This window comes from Octopus bimaculoides, chromosome 1, assembly GCF_046866305.1.
Source record: "Octopus bimaculoides isolate indiv1 chromosome 1, ASM4686630v1, whole genome shotgun sequence".
In the NCBI taxonomy this organism is placed as follows: domain Eukaryota; kingdom Metazoa; phylum Mollusca; class Cephalopoda; order Octopoda; family Octopodidae; genus Octopus; species Octopus bimaculoides.
This window is the reverse complement of record NC_142928.1, coordinates 8,793,763-8,814,813: the sequence shown is the minus strand read 5'-3', so window position 1 is coordinate 8,814,813 and position 21,051 is coordinate 8,793,763. Positions and strand designations below refer to the sequence as shown.

At 35.5% G+C, this 21,051-nt stretch overlaps 1 protein-coding gene, 1 long non-coding RNA gene and 1 other non-coding gene across 5 annotated transcripts in view; 2 read left to right on the top strand and 1 right to left on the bottom strand.

Annotated features, from left to right (window-relative positions):
- LOC106869956 (ubiquitin-associated and SH3 domain-containing protein B) overlaps window positions 1–5,726 on the top strand; it is a 260,010-nt gene extending 254,284 nt beyond the window's left edge. For all 3 annotated transcript variants that reach the window (XM_089348340.1, XM_089348336.1, XM_089348345.1), the window contains one exon: window positions 4,814–5,726. The gene's annotated coding sequence lies outside the window, so the exon portion shown is untranslated. The remainder of the gene's footprint in view (window positions 1–4,813) is intronic.
- Window positions 5,727–15,858: 10,132 nt separating this feature from the next.
- On the bottom strand, window positions 15,859–15,931 carry Trnaf-gaa (transfer RNA phenylalanine (anticodon GAA)). The gene has a single exon. It is a non-coding gene; the product is annotated as a tRNA-Phe (tRNA).
- Window positions 15,932–16,456: 525 nt separating this feature from the next.
- Window positions 16,457–21,051, top strand: part of LOC149137449 (uncharacterized) — a 56,006-nt gene continuing 51,411 nt past the window's right edge. The window contains exon 1 of the long non-coding RNA XR_016240913.1: window positions 16,457–16,617. This is a non-coding gene — a long non-coding RNA (uncharacterized LOC149137449). The remainder of the gene's footprint in view (window positions 16,618–21,051) is intronic.

Below are 21,051 nucleotides of genomic sequence, written 5' to 3'. Positions count from 1 at the left end.
CCTTGTCCCTAATTAGCATAATGTTAATTGTTGTTCATCTCAGCCATTATGTTTCTGAGAAAGACAACCTTAGTGTCAATCATGGAGAACCAGTGGAGCATTGGCCAAAATATTCTGTGTTGTTTGCTTTGTTTTTTTTTTGTGTTTTGAGTTCAAATCCCACTGGTTCATTAGTTTTTATTTATTTATTTGTGTGTGTGTGTGTGTTGAGTTCATATTCCATTGGTTCATTAGTGACAAAATTACTTTTTGTGATTCTTTACATTCTGAGTTCAAATCCAACCATGGTCAACTTCATCTTTTCAGTCAATAGAATACCAATCAAATCCCATGGTCAGTTTAACTGTCTTCCCCCTCCCCTCAAGATTGCTGGCCTTGTGCCATGATTAATACAAATTATCATCATCATCATTGTAATCTTATTTTTAATCAGTTTTCCTTCATTTTTTTCCTTATTTTTTTTATTTAATTTCTTTTCTTTAGGTTTTATGCTGTTTTAAACCAAAACTTTCATTCAAAATTAACTCATTTTTTATTATTAATTTCAAATTCTGCATAAATCTTTTCTATCACTGTTTTCAGAATTATTGTGCTTCATTTTTTGTTGTTTTTTCTGTTTCATTTTTTCCGATTTATAATATTCAAATCTATTTAATTTAATCAAAACTAAGAATTGGAAAATATAATGACTTAACAATATTCTTCAAGTAATCTGATATTTTTTTTTACTTTAATTATAATACTGTGTTATTGTTAAATGCTCCACCAATTTTTTTTTTTTTTTTCTAGAAATACAAACTTAAAACAATTCTTCAAATGTATAAAGATAAAAAAACATAAGTAAAATTGGAACATTTTATAGTTTTCTTCAGTTCTACTACAATTGTTCTTGTTCTTGTTGATTGTAGCCTAACTTTTAATTCTTTATTTTTTAAAGGTCCATTATGATCAAAATAATTTGGCAATGGTTTTCATATTTTGTCAACACTGTAAAAGTTTACAATTTAATTTTTTAAAATTGGTGATGAAAAAATGCAAAAAGCAAAACAAAATGGCTGAAGATTGAAGTTGATGTGATACAGATGATATCTCTAGAATAATGCTTAACAACCGGTTAAAACATGGCTCCACAGTTTGACACTTGTTTTATATTTTTTATTCAGATGAAGTCTATTCTGCTCAAACTTCACTTTTACCAACACTCTTAGTTTTCTCCTCCTTCCCTTATATGAGAAATAAAATAAATGTTAAGTTGATGAAGTATTGGACTAACTGCTTCAGATCCATCAACAGTTCAGCTCCACCACATAGCCATTTCATTTTGATCTAGGATCATCATCATCATCATCATCGTTTAACGTCCGCTTTCCATGCTAGCATGGGTTGGACGATTTGACTGAGGACTGGTGAAACCGGATGGCAACACCAGGCTCCAGTCTGATTTGGCAGAGTTTCTACAGCTGGATGCCCTTCCTAATGCCAACCACTCAGAGAGTGTAGTGGGTGCTTTTACGTGTCACCCGCACGAAAACGGCCACGGTCGAAATGGTGTCTTTTATGTGCCACCCGCACAAGCCAGTCCACACTCTGACATTCAGCTAGTTGATGGAAATCGATACATGATCTGCAATTGTTTAATATTCTGTCTACTAATTAGAGTGCTACTAATTACCAAATGTTATGTAATTGACAAAATCTTCCTGGAGCTGTTGGAATTAGAAGCAGGATATTCTCAAATTGATTGAGGTTACAACTATGTACACTATATTCTGTAACTGACTAGCAACTAATTGAAAGAAAGATATTACTAACATTAGTATTGCTACTGAAACTGCAACTGAACCCTGCAAGATGTGGATAACAACAGTATTTTCTAACCATCTGTCGCCATTCCAAAAAATTGTCTGTTCTGATTCATTACTAATAATAATAACGATAATAATATTTTCATAAAACATTTATGAAAGGACACATGTCAAATTAATCATCATCTTATGATGATGACATGTCAAGCTAATGAGTGGTTTTCACAAATGGAAATATTTACTGCTGAAGAGTTATTTAAAATAATAAAAATTAAAATAGGGTCTCCTCATGTAAATCATGGGTGTGTGTGTGTGTGTGTGTGTGTGTGTGTGTGTGTGTGTATCTATATGTGTATATGTAGATATACATGCATATACATATATGTTTACATATATATACAAATACATTTACTAGTACACGCACACACACACACATGCACACACACACATGCACACACACACACACATACATGCATATTTATAAATATATTCATTTACATTTATGAATGCATATGTGTGTGTGTGTATAACTCTTACATTATGATAGTACACACACACACAACTATATATATATGTGTGTGTGTGTGTGTATACATATATATATATATATATATATATGCATATCTGTATGTGTATGTATATATATATATATATATGTGTGTGTGTGTGTATATCTGTGTATATATATGCATACATATATATTTGTGTGTGTGTGTACTATCATAATGTAAGAGTTGTAAGTATATTAAAGTATTTTTTCTATAATGCAAACCTTACCTGATGTTAAACTTAAAATGGAGTGTAGAGTGAATAGACAATAATCCCATGAGAAGTTGAGTTTTGAGCTCAGCTGATCAATTCATATGTTGTTATTATTATTATTATTATTATTATTATTATTATTATTATTATTATTATTATTATCATCTTCATTGTTCCAACATGCACTTCTCTATGCTTGCATGGAGCAGATGGAAATCATTGGAGAAGAGTTTCTATGATTAGATGCCCTTTCTGTCACCAACCCTTATTTGTTTCCATACCTCACCATGGTTGGACATGTTTCCATGCAAGAATGAAAATGTACGAAAATGGTTTGTAGATATATGATGGTGCTGCTCATTTACAACCATCACATAGCAAGACTAGAAAACTCAGGCTCATACACACACACATACACACACACATACACATACACACCTATACATATTCATCCATCTATCTATCTCATCATCATCATCATCATTTAACATCTGTTTTCCATGCTGGTATGGGTTGGATGGTTTGACAACAGAAGCTGGCAACCCAGAGAGCTGCACCAGGCTGCATTTGTTTCTCTGTTTTGGCATGGTTTCTACAGCTCGATGCCCCTCCTAATGCCAACCGCTTTACGGAGTATACTCAGTGCTTCTGGCTTGGCACCAACGGCAGTGAAGTCACCAAGGGACTTGCAAGACAAAGAGTGGGGAGTAGTATTGAAGGGGGAGGGGTGTCATTCTATTGACCCTTGCTTCAGGTGTCACACAATGGCACTGAACCCCCTGTCGCATGGTTTGAAAGTGAACACTTTGACCCCCTCAGCCATGCCTGCAGCTGTGTGGCTGAATAGCTCTCTTCAAAACCTCATCATTAGGGGTTCAGTCCCTCTCCATCAACACTGTTGGCTACCTCCTTTAGCCATGGGTTGATCAATTCCTTGTAAGGGAAAATGGTAACTGAAGAAGCCTGTCATGTGTGTGTGACTGTGCATTTCCCCTCATCTTGATAGGTTTGCATGATGATGGACACAAGAACATCATCATTCTTGCAGATGGAGTAATTCATTTGCAACTCACTGTAAAAACATGTCTGGGCTTCTTGACATGTTACGCTCTGAAACAAAAGCCTCACCACTTATACAAGTGTGGGTGGTTTAGAAATATCTTCCGAAGCATGTCCAGGTTATAAACTGGGAGATCGTTACCTGACTTGAAAACAAATGAAATTTTGTGTGAGAAAGGATAAACACTTGGCTGTCGAAATCTCTTCTTCAACTTAGTCACATCTGACCCAGAAAGGAAAAATAAATGTTTGAAATGTTGAAACAAGGTTTTGTGTATTTATATATATATATATATAAATATATATACATAAATATATATATATATATATATATATATATATATATATATATATATACATACATACATACATACATACATACATACATACATACACACACCAGAATAAGCACATAAATGTGAAACTAAGTGGCAAAAATAGTACTCGAATACCAGAGGTAGAGTAATATGCTTATTAATAAAGTATATATAATGCCAACCACTCTCAGAGTGGTTGGCATTAGGAAGGGCATCCAGCTGTAGAAACTCTGCCAAATCAGATTGGAGCCTGGTGTTGCCATCTGATTTCACCAGTCCTCAGTCAAATCGTCCAACCCATGCTAGCATGGAAAGCGGACGTTAAACGATGATGATGATGATGATGATATATATATATATATATGCATGTGTGAAAGGAAGTTTGATTCCCAACTACCAGGTTCAGTCCCACTGCGGGACACTTTGGGCAAGTGTCTTCTACTATAGCCTTGGGCCAACCAAAGCCTTTTGAGTGAATTTGGTAGACAGGGATTGTAAGAAACCCCTCGTATGTGTGTGTGTGTCTTTGTGTCTGTGTTTGTCCCCCACCGCTGCTTGACAACTGGTGTTGGTGTGCTTATGTCCCTATAACTTAGCAGTTTTGCAAAAGAGACCAATAGAATAATTACCAGCCTTTAAACAAAAAGAAAGGACTGGGGTCGATTCAGTCGACTAAAATTCAAAAGATAAATATATATATAAACCACACACACACACTGGTTTGTTCAGTCATGTTTACATCTGATTTTTCATGCTAGCATGGTTAGACAAATATGGTTTTGAGGTGTTTTTTTTACAGCTGGATGCCTTTCCCGATGCTAACACTTACCTATTTTTCAAGTAAGGGACTTTTTTTTTTATTCTCCACAGCTTCAAAGGGATGAAGTGAGTAAACAAGCAATTGACGGGACAACAACACTGAATGACATTCAAATAAGCAAACGCAGATGTATATCCAGGCACACATGCATGCATATATGGATGCACATACATATATGCAGTCATATTATATGCATATATGTATGTATGTGTGTGTATTGTACTAATTTGCTGGAAATATTACTGATATGTTTAATACAAAATTGGAGGTTTCGATTTTAAATTTCCATAACAAAAATTTTCTCTTCCTGTTTTTTATTTTCTTTGGGGTTTTCTTAAATTATATTTTATTTATTCCATTTTTCCATTTCCCTCTAAACTTCTACTTTGTGTTGCAAAATTGGTAAAAAAATTTTCATTGAAGAACATGTCTGGTATTATTCCATAACTTCTTGCCATATTCATGTATTTGGTAGCTAAAACTGCTTCACCGTAATTTTTACAAGAGAAATGTTTCTCTTTGTTTTGTCAAAATATTTTATCCAATTTCTTCTCTTTTATTAAATTTGATGCCAACCAAATTGTTTTTGTTATTTACCTTGCAATTCCATCCAAAGTGTTGAACCAGAAAAAGATGAGATCCCAAATATAGAAATATTGTTGATTCTTTGTAAATAAAAATAACTTGTATGCTTGTTAGATATTATCTGCTCAAGGAGGGCTCACTGTCGACACATTACAACTGTTTTTTAGTTTTTATCATTTCAGTTCAAAACTTTGAACTTTATCAAACACAAAAGTTGAAAAAAAGAAAACTATTTTAATTAGCACTTGTTAACAAAGGCAATCCGTTATTTCTTTATTATGAATTGTTTTCAACAGTTTTAATTAACGAGTTTTATTTACCTGTGTTCTAGAAGGGCTGTTTTTGATTTAAAGAAAAATAAAAGATTATTTATTTGAATATTTCAGTTTTATTTTTACTTCAGTAACGTTGAATCACCAAGCATAAACATTTTGTTATTTTCCTCTTAATTTTTCTTTTCTCTGTTTGACTAATTGACAAATATATCTATTTAATCCTAACCCTGAATAATTATCTTAATTAAAAAAATATTCTGTTATCTGAACAGTCTGGAAAGTAGAAATATATTACAGGTTTTTTTGTTTTTTTTACTCTCTAATTGCAAAATATTCTCTTGTATGTCTCATATTCTTGATTCCCCCCACACACAAACACACAAACACTTATCGCGGTGCTATTACATCATAAGAGAGAAATGAAATCATGATAACTGCTTTCAAACATGTTTCTTTGGATGTCAACCAGAGACATTATTTTAAGCTTTTTCTTTGGTTCTGTTACATTATCACACACACACACACACACACGTTCTTATGTCAAGTTATATAAGAAAAACAAAGGAACACAAAACTGAAGGATTACCCGGTATTTTTTAGTAGAGAACACATTCAGTAAACTTTTAAAGGAAAATTGTTGACAGTAACTTCAAAGTTTCAGTTTGCTTCCTTTCATCAGACTCTAATGAAGGCAAGCTAGTTGAAACTTTGAAATCACTGTCAATCTTTTCTTTGTAAAAGTTAACACACACATACACACACACAAATACATAAGCAAACAAAAAGGGAGAGTTAGGAAACAAGAAGAGTTTTAATAATTCCATAGAGGTTACAGCTGTTTCATAATCCACTCAGAATTATATCACCAGCTTCAATGTAGAGATATATATAAACACACATGGAAAAAAAAAATATATATATATATATATACATATATATATATATATATATATATATATACACACACACACAAACAGACGATGCATCCATATGCATATAATGATACGGTGATGATGTAGAGAAGAGAGAAGACTACACCCTCAGACCATACGAGGAAGAATGCCTCAAAGATTCTGCATATATTAGTATAATAGTCATTCATTTATACATGATGTGGAATGGATATAATATTAGAGAAATTAATAGAGCAGATGGTAATTAATCAAAAAACAAGACAAAACAACAAGAGAGTCCATGAGAAATAGAGATTTGTACATATCAAATCACTTACCTCACAAGGACACCTCCATAATCAAACACATCCACACACACTCTCTCTCTCTCTCGCTCCTTTTCTCTCTCTGCTTCTCTCCCTCCTCTCACTACTTCTCTCGCTTCTTTCCCTTTCTCCCGCCTCTCTCTTTACTTCTCTCTCCCTCCTCTCTCTCTACTTCTCTCTCTCTCTCTCTAAATGGACAGTGGAGAGATGATGCTGTTCTCATTTCAAATGTCCCTGATGAAACCATTTCAATCTAAAATATATTCCACAAAAAAGAAAAAAAATGCCCACTGCCTTGCAATTATTATCCTTTGGAGTTGCAAAAGTTGGTATTTTTGATGCCAGAGTCAAAACGGTCAATTGTGAAACTGCAAATTATTTAGAATATATTCTCAAATCTCTTGTACATGTCACCTAAAACCTGCAGCTCAACCATGTGTGTTGATATTAGTGAACCCCATTGACACAGTGGATTGCCGTGACAATAGGGGGGATTGGGGTTTCCACTTCCCATGCAGTGTGTTTCAGATATCTTCTTACTCTCCAAACTCCAACCATGTTAGGGTTTAAAGTCAACACTATGAACTAGTGAAACACTCGTTAATGATACACTTCTCCTACTGCTTGCAGTGGTCAGCTGACTCACTCCATATTAGTTATTTGTAACTAGGTTAATGACCAGGGTTTAGTATGTTGGCCCCAAAATGGACACAGTACAGTGCTAATAGTAGTTGTAGTGGGACGGTGGGGGGGGGCACATCACTGCATCCACCATTTGTTGGTGATTCCCTACTACTACTACCCCTGGCAGATGACACTGTTGCACCGCTCAGGCAACAACCCTCCAACCTACGGGGTTCTCATGAGTAGTTGTTGCTGATGAAGGTTTTACAAGGTCAGAGTGCAAATCCTACCTTGACCTCTTTTCATTGCCTTTTATGACATGGGAAATCTTGGGTCCATTCTTTGACATGCTGCTCCCCACACAGCATTTGAGCAGTGTGAAATGAAGTGTTTTGCTCAAGAGCATAATATACTGCCTTGTCTGGGAATTGAACCCACAACCTTGTAATCAGGAGTGCAGCACCCTAAACACTAAGCCATGCCCCTTCACACTACTAGTTATAGCAGCCAATCCTTTAAGCAGTCAGTTCCACCATCTTGGTTGCAACTATTATTTCATGAGCTTTTAACTCTAAAAACTCGTTATCTCTTCTCTAATGAACAAGGTAAAGTCATGTAAGGAATCACCAACATTAATTACTATTTTATTATAAGACAAACACACTTTGAAACTATTTCTAACAGAATTCAGTTAATTAGTTAATTAGAGAGTGGGGTGGGGTAGGAGGAGAAACCATTTTAACTGTGATTTAATTTCAAAAATAAATTTTACAGATTAATTAGTTTTGATATTTAAATGAAAGTACATGTTAAATATAAGATGATTTTGCATATATAAATGTTTTTTATAAGCTAATAATGATAATGATAATAATAATGATAATTAATAATTAGTTACTATTTATTGGCAGGTTTTATGTTGTGGTATTTCAATGGTGTTTACTGGGCTGACAATCATAGTTTTCTTATTTATTATATTATAATAATCTGTTGTTTTTTTGTTGTTGTTTTTTGTTTTTGTTTTTCTTTTATTAAATAATAAATTTTAGAGAAAGAAGCTTTTTTTTCTGAAATGTATTTAAAAAGAGAAAAGATATCTAGCCATTCCTCCATGAAAAGTTTGTTTCACTTATGCTGCTCTACTAAATATTATTAAAATCATGATAAAATAAGATAATCTGATATTTATGTAACTTTTCAGTCAGACTATTTTTCTGCCATTTTTTGGTTTTTTTAAACAAAGAAAAAAAATGTTTCTAATCAGTGAAAAATTAACTTTTCTCTTAAATTTGGAATAAAGCAGGCTTTATCATGATCAACCTTAAAATATTGACTTTTTAATTTTTTTTTTTTTTTTAATGTATTTTAGAGAATTCATTCTCCTGGAAAATGTTATTTTTTTAAAAACTATTTTTCTTGTTGTTGTTGCTTTATTTACTTTTTGTTTTTTAAACATAACTGATGATCCCAACTAGTTAAACTTTACAACTAATTAGTCATTAATCTACTCTAGGTTAATTAAAATATGTTGAAAGAATTGCAGTGAACACCTTTCTTATTTTTATGTTTAGACTTTCTTATTGTTTTTTTTTTAATTAACTTTAAAATGTTTTTCCAAATTCCTTCATTTCTTTCCAAATGCTGCTTCCTTCCTGTTGCATAAAACTGTTCTCTCTCCTTACCAAGGGATTACTATGGAAACAGCTATTAGTTCTTAAAATTCTTGATATTATTACGATTATTGTTATTATTATTATTATTATTATTATTATTATTATTGTTATGTTTTTGCCAAATGTTCAATAAATAGTTACAAGTTATTAACTTTGAAAAAAAATGTTGTTCTTGTTCATTTTTCTTGTCTTTTTTTAATATTTTATATCTTTACAAATCTTGTCCTTCACCAAACAGTTGTTGTTGTTTCTGCTGTGATAGAATCGAATCCGGTGTCATTCACCATTCTCTGTATTCATTGGTAGATTATCACCTCTGCAATTGCTAATCATTGACATAAAAACCCACAAGACCATCATTTCCTCAATGGTTGGAAATGGTTTTAACTTTCTGTCTAAAACTGAGACTTTATTCTAAATCCTGGAGCCTTCTTGAATATTTCCCAAGTAATTTCAGCAGGTTCATTTGATGTTTTCACACACGCTAAACATGTCATTGTGTTCTCTAAGACTCAATGATGTAATGAGTTTTTATACTGGTGTAGGTAATGACATTGGATGAGGGTTGTGCGAGTCATACTTAGCTTGTTAGTGTGTTTGTTGGTGGATATCCCATTGTTATTGTATTGGGTCTCAGGAAATACTGTTTCCATGTACAAAGTATTGAAACTGTTGTTAGTATTCTTGAATTTACCATTATTCTTTATTTACTTATCACTTTCTCTTTCTCTCTCTCTCTTACTTTCTATCTTTCCCTTTATATATATATATATATATATATATATATATACACACATAGAAAGGGAAAGAGAGATAGAAAGTAAGAGAGATCATATATGTGTAAGATTATGAGGCAAAGAGGAGATATGCAAACAAGTAAGACGTGGAATCAGACAAGCAAAGGTATGTGACTGGAAAAGCATACAAATAGAAAGCAAAAATGCAACAATCAAAGACATAAACAATGAAAATAAACATGTTAAAAGGAAAAACAGAAATAAATCTAACATTCTGGGTGACGGCCTTTATTAAAGGGAAAGGATAAAGAGAAGCAAGAGAGAGAGAAAATATATACACGTCTTCAATTTGGTATTGTATATTTTTTCTCTTGCCTTCTTCAGGCTGGTGGTTGACCTGAAATTTTGACAGGCTCTTGTGAGACTTTCCAGGTAGTTACTGGTTACCAGTGCTATTTCTTCTGTAAATAATATGTCTCTGGTGAGCACTCCACATACTTTAGTGTTTTTTTTTCCTTCAGTCAAGACAGATTCAGCAGTTTCTCATTTGATCTTGTGTGAAGACAACACCACCAGTTAATGTTCTAAAGGCATGCTTTAGCATGGCAGCAAAGAAGATATCAAACAGAACGGAAACAAGCACACAGCCCTGTTTCACTCCATTGCAGATACTGAATGATTCTGAGAAAGAGCCATGGAATTGAATAATACCTTTCCATATATGTGGAATGAATGAAAAATCTTCAATAAACATCCAATATTGACAAAGATTTTGAATAAGTTGTCTCTGTTCTCAAAGTTGGAGACCTTTGTGAGGTCAATGAAAGCAATGTTAAGTGACCGTCTTTGCAATTTGCAGTTACCTTGCTGTTGTCATAGAGGTAAGATGATGTCACATGTGGATTATTCTGGTTGGAAGCTGCAGTGAAAATCAGAGTATTCAGTTTCAGCAAATTTCTTCAATCTAAGCAGAGACTTTTCTTGACGATGCCCAGCAAGAAGACTCCTCTGTAATCATTGCATTCATTACAATTCCCTTTGTTCTTGGACAGAGTAACTGTATTGCATTTTTCCAATCTTCTATGGCACTGCTCCTTCTTTCCAAGACTGGCACAGTAGTTTGTTTAGGTGCCACGACAGGATGCTCTTTGCCCATTTGATGGCCTACGATGGAATGTCATCCAATCCTTGGTATCTTGCCAATGTGAAGACAATCAACAGTGTTTCTCACTCCCATGATAATTGACAATCTATCCAGTTCCCACCTCACTGGCAAACAGTCCATGATGTCTAACACACTGAGATGGTGTTCTCTGTAGAGTTTGGAACAATTCTCTACTTGTCTTTCCATCTGCTTCTCTTTGTCTTTGATGGTCTCATCTGTTATGGTTTTCAATGGTGCTGTCATGTTCGTGGTTGGGTTAATGACCTTCAAACATTCCATGGAAGTCACCTGTGTCAAATGATGATTGAATACCTTTGCAAAGTTATGGCATTTGGCTGTTCTTAATACTTGCAATGGTACCTGGGTTGGTCAGCATTGATATCTTGTGTAGTTCAGTATGCTTTGCCTCATTAACAGTGGTCAACTTGACTGAACTTGTCTCAAGCCAGTCCTCTGCTTTGCTTTTTTTTTCTTACCAATGACCTTCAGTGCAGCTATGTGAATTGTATTCCTTCTAAAAATCCCATCTCGTCTGTGCCTCTCTGTCTCATGTTGGCACCTGCAGGGAGCTCCTCCTGTAATCTGGTGAACTTTTCTGCTTTACCTGGATGTCGTATTTTACTGACATCAATGCACTGTTTTCTGGGTAATTTCCTATGATGTGTCTTCTTTGGCTGAAGTTTGATCTTGCAGCGAACCAAAGAGTGATCTGTATCGCAGTCAGCTCTCTGGAATGATAGAATCATGAGAACATTCCTCAAATGCCCTTTCTTGCCCTTCACTTGTCCAAGTGAAGGGCAAGGATCAGTACGATCTGGCATCAGTGTTGTCACAGAAATTGCCAGAACAATATTGAAACAACGTTGAATTGTTTTAGAAGAAAGAAAATAATGATCTATGCTAATTAAAGCATTCAACTTTGGATGTTGTTCTTGTTTTTTTTTTTTTTTTATTGCTCTGTCACTGAATCGCTACACTGATAGAATGACAATAATAGTTTGCTAACATCTGTCATTCGCTTGCTCAGTGTCATACTGGTATGTCCAATAAAGAGTTCATGGAAGCTTTTACATGTTATACATATATTGTGTAAATCACAAGAAAAATTGTTTTTAATTTTGATGGTAGGGCCTTCTTTGTAGGAGAATTTGGGGCCTTCATATATGTGGCTACATATGCCACAGTTTCGTTGTTTGCATTTACTGACTTTAGGATTCATACTTAGTGCATGCACCTTGACACTGGTCTCCTTTTTTTAGTGATTTCGTTTGTCACATTTTTATTATCGGATGTTTTTCCAAGATGTATTTCAATTTTTGATACTGAAATAGTATTGGTAGATTAAACCAGATGGTGGTGAAGATTTCAATGTTCTTCAGGTTGTGGATGTGTGGAAAGAAGCTTGCTTCCCAACCACATGATTCTGGGTTCAGTCCTACTGCATGGTACCTTGGGTAAGTGTCTTCAACTATAGTCTCAGGCTGACCAAAGCCTTGTGAGTGGATTTGGTAGACGGAAACTGAAAGAAGCCTGTCATAGATATGTGTATGTATGTCTATGTTTGTTCCCCACTCCCATCGCTTGACAGCCGATGTTGGTGTCTTTACATCCCCATAACTTAGCGGCTCGGCAAAGAGACCAATAGAATAAGTACTAGGCTTACAAAGAATAAGTCTTGCTGTCGATTTGTTCAACTAAAAGTAGTGCTCCAGCATGGCTGCAGTCAAATGACTGAAACAAATAAAAAAAATATATATATATACACACCCACAAATATACATATATACTCACATAGATGTACACAAATATACATAAACACACACACATATATATATATACATGCATATATGTATATACATACAGAGATATACACCTATGCATATACATAGCACATGCAGCCCTACATTTATATATACTTATATTAAATAACGTGATATAAACCAAAATAATATATAAAGAATGATATATAGGAAAATGTAGACGAATAACAGGAAGTTAGATCATACATCGGACTATCATATGTTCCACTATTTATTGAATACAGACGTTGCAAACAAATGTGTCCAGAATGCGAAACCAGGAGGTCGATAACATAGTATGACCATTTTGTTTTTGGATTTGGTTTGCGAGATTCTTTTGGTGAGTTCTTGTGTTGAAGCATATTCTGTTGTGTCTGGGGAGAGTCATTTTCTTTTTGTGCCTTATAATTTAACACTCAACAGTATTTTCCTAAAATTTTCATTGCATCTTGCAACCTTTTCAATAGTCAAGACTATTGAAAAGGTTGCAAGATGCAACGAAAATTTTAGAAAAATAAATAAGAAATAAGTGGAAATTTTACTGGTGAATATGTTAAATTATAAGGCACAAAAAGAATATGACTCTCCCCAGAAACAACAGAATAGTGTGACTAATCTTTCAAATAATATTTAAATGAGACGAGTATACTTAACTACATTACAGGGTATGGATAAATAGAAGCTAAGAAGTTAAGAGATAAATAGGATTGCTCAAAGCCTGTTAAATAACTGGCTTAAAGTATGAATATGTGTTTGTAATATGCGAGCATTTCACCCTAAGTTCAATAGACTTATTAAGGATATTACATGAATGTTTAAGTATTTCCCATAATTTACCAAATTCGAGGTCATTTGGAATCTAATTTTTTTTTTTGTCTTTTAATTCCCAAACTTATTTGCGAATGATGTAACGTTAGCCTTATTACAATTGTTGAAAGTATAAGAATGATTATATATTCTTTGCTTGAACTTGTAAGAAGTGGAGCTGATGTAAGTAAAAGAGTTTCACTAAAAATATCTATAGATGTGACATCATAACCTTGTGATTCTTCCTGTGACATTCTAATCGCATATCTATATTATTGGAGGTGTGACCTTTCAATGCAGAGAAATAGCAGCTTGACCTCGAGAGACTTTCTGATCACCAATTTACGCACCCATGTCAAGTAATGTTACTCCAGAGATACTTCAGAGGAATCCTATTTTGCCCAACATTCATAAGCATAGGTGAGGATGAGCACAAAAACCAATTTGAAGACAGTGAGATTGTTTTGCTTTTTACCAACCTCTCCCTTTCTGAGGGTCAAATGATGGTATAATGGGACTCAAAGATTCATGATACCTGTGGAGTATCTCCTTCTCCCATTGCTATTATTTTCTGTAGTCTTAGGATCTGGAACCCGAAAGAAGAAGCTCACAGGCGGATGCAATTCAATGGTTATTTATTTAGTTCTCATTCATGGGGGTTCGCTCCTGGCAACCATCCGTATGGCAGTGTGTAGTTCATAATAGCCCCGTTCACGTGAGGTAAATTACCTCTGGTGATAATGGGTGAAGTTAGAGCAGGACCAGAATCTGCTGTGAGCTGCCAGTTTGTTGTGTTGCTCAGCGTGAGCGTGAACGCAAAAGAGAGAATCACCTTAAATAGATGTTGCCCACGAGAGCCTCGCTGTGGTCTCACACATGGCAAACATGGTTGTAGGCGAGACCTCGCTGTTGTCTCAGACATGGAAATGGCTGCCGACGAGATCTTGCACAAAATGGCACTGGCTTCTTGTATCACACTACAATGGAATTGATGCATTACTGCACCAGCAGCTGCAATCCTAGCATCCGATTCAGCCTCCCATCCCTGAGATACTGCAGCTTTTCCAACGCTTGGCTGCGAACCTATTGAGAGCATGACGGAGATCACCGACTTAGGTTTGAGAGGGTTTTTTTCTGTTTCTGGCTATATTATGTGGCATACACAGTTGCTAATGGTTTATATAACAGGAAAAGAGCCTTCAACATCTGTTGTTGTGCTTCTACTGTTATGTAATTATTATGATATTTTGTTGAAACATGTGTAGGTTCTATAAGGCCCAAAATACCATATCTCCATGTTATTATTCGGCTTGTATTCTGTACACTAGACTATCTCGAAGTTGATGTCTAACTTTGAAATACACTGGATATTGGAGTGCAATGTGAAACACAATAATGATCCCGATTTTTGGTTGCATGTTCAACTTCACTGTGTCTTTTGAAGAAGGGTGCCTTTAGCACGAAAGCCTAATGTGATGGCTTTGGAGGGGCTGTCATCAGAACCTCAATGACAACATAAAGTGTGGGAGCTGTACAACACTAGGCCGTCTACTCCTTTCCTAGGTTGCATATATCGACCATCTGAAGTCCCATAATCCTATCGATCCAGTGGAAGTTACAACTTTCTCTGTCATACTTCAGATCAGCAGTGGAACTGAATAGTCATCTGAGAGGTCATGGAAGGAATGTCAGAAATGATATTGAAAGCAAGTTCAGAGAGACGGCAATCGTCTTTGAAGATGGAGCACTCACCACATATGTATATGAGTGTTTTACTTTGTCATTGTAGCTCGGTCATGTTGGAGCAACCGCCTTAAAGAATTTTCGATTGAACAAATCAAATCCAGTACTTCTTCTATTCTATCGGTCTCTTATCAAACTGCTATGTTGCAAGGATGTAAACAAACCAACAATGGTCATCAAAGAGTAGTAGGACACACACACACACACAACGCTATAGTAGAAGACACTTGCCCAAAATGCCACACAGTGGGGCTGAACCCGGAACAATGAGGTTGGGATGCAGACTTCGTACCGCACAACCACTTCTGCACCCATATTTACTGCTTATAATTTAGACAGTTTCTATCAATAATTTAGTTTCTGTGGGTGAGTTAAATATAACAAAAAGCTCAAACTAAAACAAAAGTGATTGCCTAAAAGCAAACACCCATAACAAAATTTAAAAAATGTTTCGTGGCAGCCTCCGGATGCCGAAACCCGGGATTGAACCGGGGACCTTTAGATCTTCAGTCTAACGCTCTCCCAACTGAGCTATTTCGGCTGCCAAAATTGCATGATAAAATTTAACATTTTGTACTCATCTGAGAAATAATGTTGCTGTACGCAAAAATGTGTGTGGATATACGTGTGTATAAAATTGTAGGTAGATATATTTTCTGTCTTTTCAATTCATTTCGTGTTCATCAGGTTGTTTCGACCAGAATATTGCTGCAGCTCCATTTCCCACCGTGTCTGCAACAGATATATGTCTCTCTTCATAAAAACCAGAAAAATATTGATATTAATAACACTTGTTGATTGTGATATCGTTGTCTCGATATGTTTGATCAGTTTATTTCGATTTGTATTAGTCTTAATTATTAGATGGATAAATAATTAGTTGGTCGTTTGAAATTAACCAGAATTCCCCGCATTTTTAATGTGAATAATAAATATTTGACCTGATTTAATGAAATAATGAAGGAATATAGTGGGAGGAGGAGGAGGAGGAGGAGAGACGTGAATGAGAGAAGCAAAAAGAGAGAAACTGAGAGGAGAAAAGCAGAGAGGAAGAAAGAGGAGGAGTAAGAGAGAGAGAAAAAAAAACAGATAGACAAGAGACAAAGAAGGAGAGAGGAAGAATAAGTGGAATGAGAAAGAAAAGAAGAGAGCGATGGAAAGAAAGCAAGAAGATGGCGGAGGAGAAGCGGGGATGGGTCATCTATCCAAGGGACATAACTCTTGAATGTGAGTTGCTTTTTTTAACCTAAATATTTTTTTAAACTAATTAAAAATTGTTTTAAGGTCTATATTTATGGTTGTTTAAAATATTATTTAACGGAAACAAATTGTTAATTACTGACTGTTCTTTTTAGAACAAACAGTTCTGCTAACCAACAAGTTAAATTACCAGACACACCTTGTGTGTGTGTGTGTGTGTGTCTGAGTACGCATATTTATGTTTGTGTGTGGGTATCTCCATATGTACGTGTGTGAGTGTATATATATGTGTCTATGTACGTATGTATGTGTGTGTACGTGTTCTGCCTGACACGGTTTTCAGAAACAAACCTCCACACACCAGTGTGATGGTGTACCAAGGCGTCGTTGTTTCAAACTTCTACCTCCCAGGCACTTGCTTCGATCAATCATTGACATTAAATGGGAGGATTAAATCACTAACATGCTATCTTTCAGAAAGCACAAGCAGACGGCCTGGAAGCCTCGATAATTAAACATTAGCTCAGTGGACGAGACATAAACATCGTGTGTGAGCAACATCAGATTTACTGAGGTATTTCACTGCAAATAGCCTTTGAGTGGCTCCTCTATAACATTGCAATGATCAACTCAGAGACACCAACGCTGGTCTAAAATGGTAGGAATAACAAACAGCGGTTTGGTATCACTAATATCAAACCAGCCCGACTCTCACAGAACTGTTTAAACAAGAACTATGCAGAAAAGGAAGAAACCAAACGAAGGAGACTAAAATGTTGTCAAAAACTTTTATTTGCACCTCTGTTTATTGAGGGTTGCTGATAGAGCCCCATCTATTGAAAGCTGTTTGGGAAGGCTCTCGAAAGACTAGTGAGGGACAATGACTTTCAGAAGAGCCAGAGTTTAGTCTATACCATATTGTTTAAAGTATATGTTTACAAATACAAAAAAATACTTAAAACTGTATGAAGTTAATATTCTGAAATGCCATAAAATTCAAGGCATTAAGTTTATATATATATATATATATATAGTGAAAAAAATAAGTTCAAAAAGAACAATTCAAACTTTATGAGAGTTCCAAAAAGAGAGAAAGAATGATTTCTAATAAAGATTCATCATATTCATAAAAATCAGCCAGAGCAAGTAATAAAAATATGAAAATAATACTTGAAAAATTTCGTTATAGGTATAAATATACCATAAACGAGTATTAAAAAAAAATGGAGAAAAAAGATGTTGAATCAAAATTCTGTATTAAATCCAATTTTGATTCAACATCTTTTTTCTCCAATTTGTTATACTTGTTTATGGTATATTTATACCTATAACGAAATTTTTCAACTATATATATACGTGTATATATATATATATATACATATATATATAATATATATATATATCGGTCTTTTCATAATGTAACCTCGTGGGCATCGGTACCATTTTCCTCTTTCTCCGTTCTTCCATTCTCCGAACTTTCCATCTTTCCGACGAAGGGCTACGCCCGAAACGTCATACACTCTCTCTTTCCTTTCCTGAGCGTCCAATAATACTATCCATATCACGTCCTCACTTTGTTGTTTTTTTGTTTTTTTGTTATTGTTTTTTTTAACTATATATATATATATATATATATATATATATATATATATATATATTTGCACGCGAGTCAGCTAAGAGACCATAAGTCAGGGAGAAGATGCAATCCTATAACTCAGTAGAGTGTGTATATTATCTGAATTTTATTCTATTAAGTATCCATCACAGCTGGTCTTACTACTCGGTTTCACAAAGAGAATACTGTGGAGTGTTAGGTAACAATCCAATTATATAAATCTGCGCTCTTCAGAGTTAGCCGGTATGGAAAGAAATATGTCAACTGTAGTCGCCATATTCCCTTCCATATCGGCTAACTCTGATGAGCGCAGAGTTATATAATTGGATTGTTACCTAACACTCCATTGTATTCTTTATGTGAAACCAGTTGGTAAGATCAGCCGTGGAAGAGAATTAGACTAGATGAATTACAGTTTGGCTTCGTCCCAGGGAGAACACCACAGATGCTATTTTCATAGCTAGGCGACTGCAAATAGAAGGATTTAGCTAAGAACAAGTCATTGTACTTGGCATTTGTTGATCTAAAGAAAGTCTTCAACAAAGTAGCTCGCTCTCTGATATGGTGACCTGTGAGGAAGCTAGAGATAAATGAATGGCCTGTGAAAGCAGTACTGGCCATGTATAGGGGTGTTGTTAGTAAGGTAAGAGTTGGTCATGCGTACATTGATGTACAGGTAGGTGTCCACCAAGGATCGGTCTTCAGCCCCCTCGTATTCATCATTGTCTTCCAGGACATATTAGAGGAATTTAAGACTGGAAGCCCATGGGAACTATTATATGCTGATGATCTTGTCCTCGTAACAGAATTAGAAAAGAAATTCCGGGTGTGTAAGAGCAGTAATGTATTTATATGCAGTTAAATCTATGTCCAGTCATAGAGTGACCAATGGTTTCACATACATAAAGGGCTTATATAAATGAGAGTTTGGAGGGCTATATCATCCAGGTGGATACCATGGTGGCTCTCAGTTATGTTCCAGGTAACGGCTAACCACATTGATCAATATTTAACATATATGACCACTAATAGTTGTCAGTCACTCTGTAAATTCATCCAATAGGTAATTCCGTGTTCATTTCACTGTATGTCTGGAGTAAATATTAGCAATAATTACAATGATAGAGAACATGTAGACTTTCCTCTTGATTTATACAGCTTATTCTTATGACCATAATAATAAGCTGTATAAAATTGTAAACTAAGGGGAAATAAATTTTGAGGATGGACAAGTCTCCATGTTCTATCTATATTGTGATAATTATTGTTAATATACAAGGGAGTACCCCCAAAGAAACCGGAATTTTGCAATGTTATTCACTTAGTTTTCCATGCTTACACTTTTATCACCTTCAATGTAATCTCCATTTGAAGCACTCCATCAGTCCAGATGTGTTTTCCACTGTTCGAAGCAGTCTCAGAACTTTGGCGAAGTGATGCTTTTTAATGCCTCTGTTGTTTTTTTTTTTCTTCACCTCTTCCCTTTAGGGACTTTTTTTCATTTGGGGGAACAAAAAAAAATGTCACAGGGAGCAAGATTGGGGGAATAGGGAGGATGGATAAGTAGGGTCATGCCATTTTTGGTCAAAAACTATCTCACATTCAAGGTGGTATGTGCAGGTGCATTGTCGTGATGAAACCAGCACTCACCATTTTGCCAGAGGTTGGAGTGTTTCTGTCTCACCATGTCTCACAAAACACTTCAGAACTTCCAAGTAAAATGTTTGGTTAACAGTTTGAGGAACAAACTCTGTGTGGAGAATTCCTTTTGCATCAATGAAACAAATCAGCATCGTCTTCATAACGGACTTCTCTTGATATGTTTTTTTGGGGGGGGTTTCGTGACATTGAATGCTTCCTTTGCCTTGATTGCTGCTTCATTTCCAGGTCATAGCTGTAGCACCAGCTGTCATCACCAGTGACGACCTTCGGAAAAATGTCTGGATCAACCTCCAACTGTTTTTTCAGTTCACGACATGCATTCAGTCCTGACTGCTTTTGATCTTCCGTGAGCAAACGAGGCACAAATTTTGATGTAGCTCTTTTCATTTGCAATTCCTTGCTCAAAATTTGTTGGCAGGAGCTCCAGGACTCACCAGTCATATCAACAAGTTTGTCAATGGTTCAGTGAGTTTGTCATGGTTCATGAAATTTTCATGATGTTTTTATTCGTTCAGGAGGTCAAAGGTCATCCTGAACAAGGTTGGTCTTCAAACAACAAGTGACCATCTCTAAAGCATGGAAACCACTCGTAAACTTGTGCTTTGCTCAAGGCAGCGTTCTTGTAAGTTGTTTCAAGCATGACAACTGTTTTGGCTGCTTTTTTTCCCCAGCAGGAAATAGAATTTCACACAAGCACGTCGTTCCTTTATTTCAATCATTGCAAAAATTGACAAACAGGGGAGAAGCACTGCCAAACAATGATGCACCATGTGGCAGCACAACTTCACTCATTGAAGCCGGTAAGCAGACTGATGCCTGAAGGTTGCATCAAGTGACTTCTAGCAGCAAAAGTCTGAACTACAACTGGCTTGCCCCACAGAAAACATTTCTGGTAACTTTTGGGTACCCCCTCACTCCTGTGCAGGTGGCATGTAAAATACACCATTTTGAGTGTGACCGTTGCCAGTACTGCCTGACTGACCTTCATGCCACTGGCATGTAAAAGCACCCACTACTCTCTCGGAGTGGTTGGCGTTAGGGAGGGCATCCAGCTGTAGAAACTCTGCCAGATCAGATTGGAGCCTGGTGCAGCCATCTGGTTCACCAGTTCTTAGTCAAATCATCAAACCCATGCTAGCATGGAAAGCAGACGTTAAATGATAATGATGATGATGATGATGATA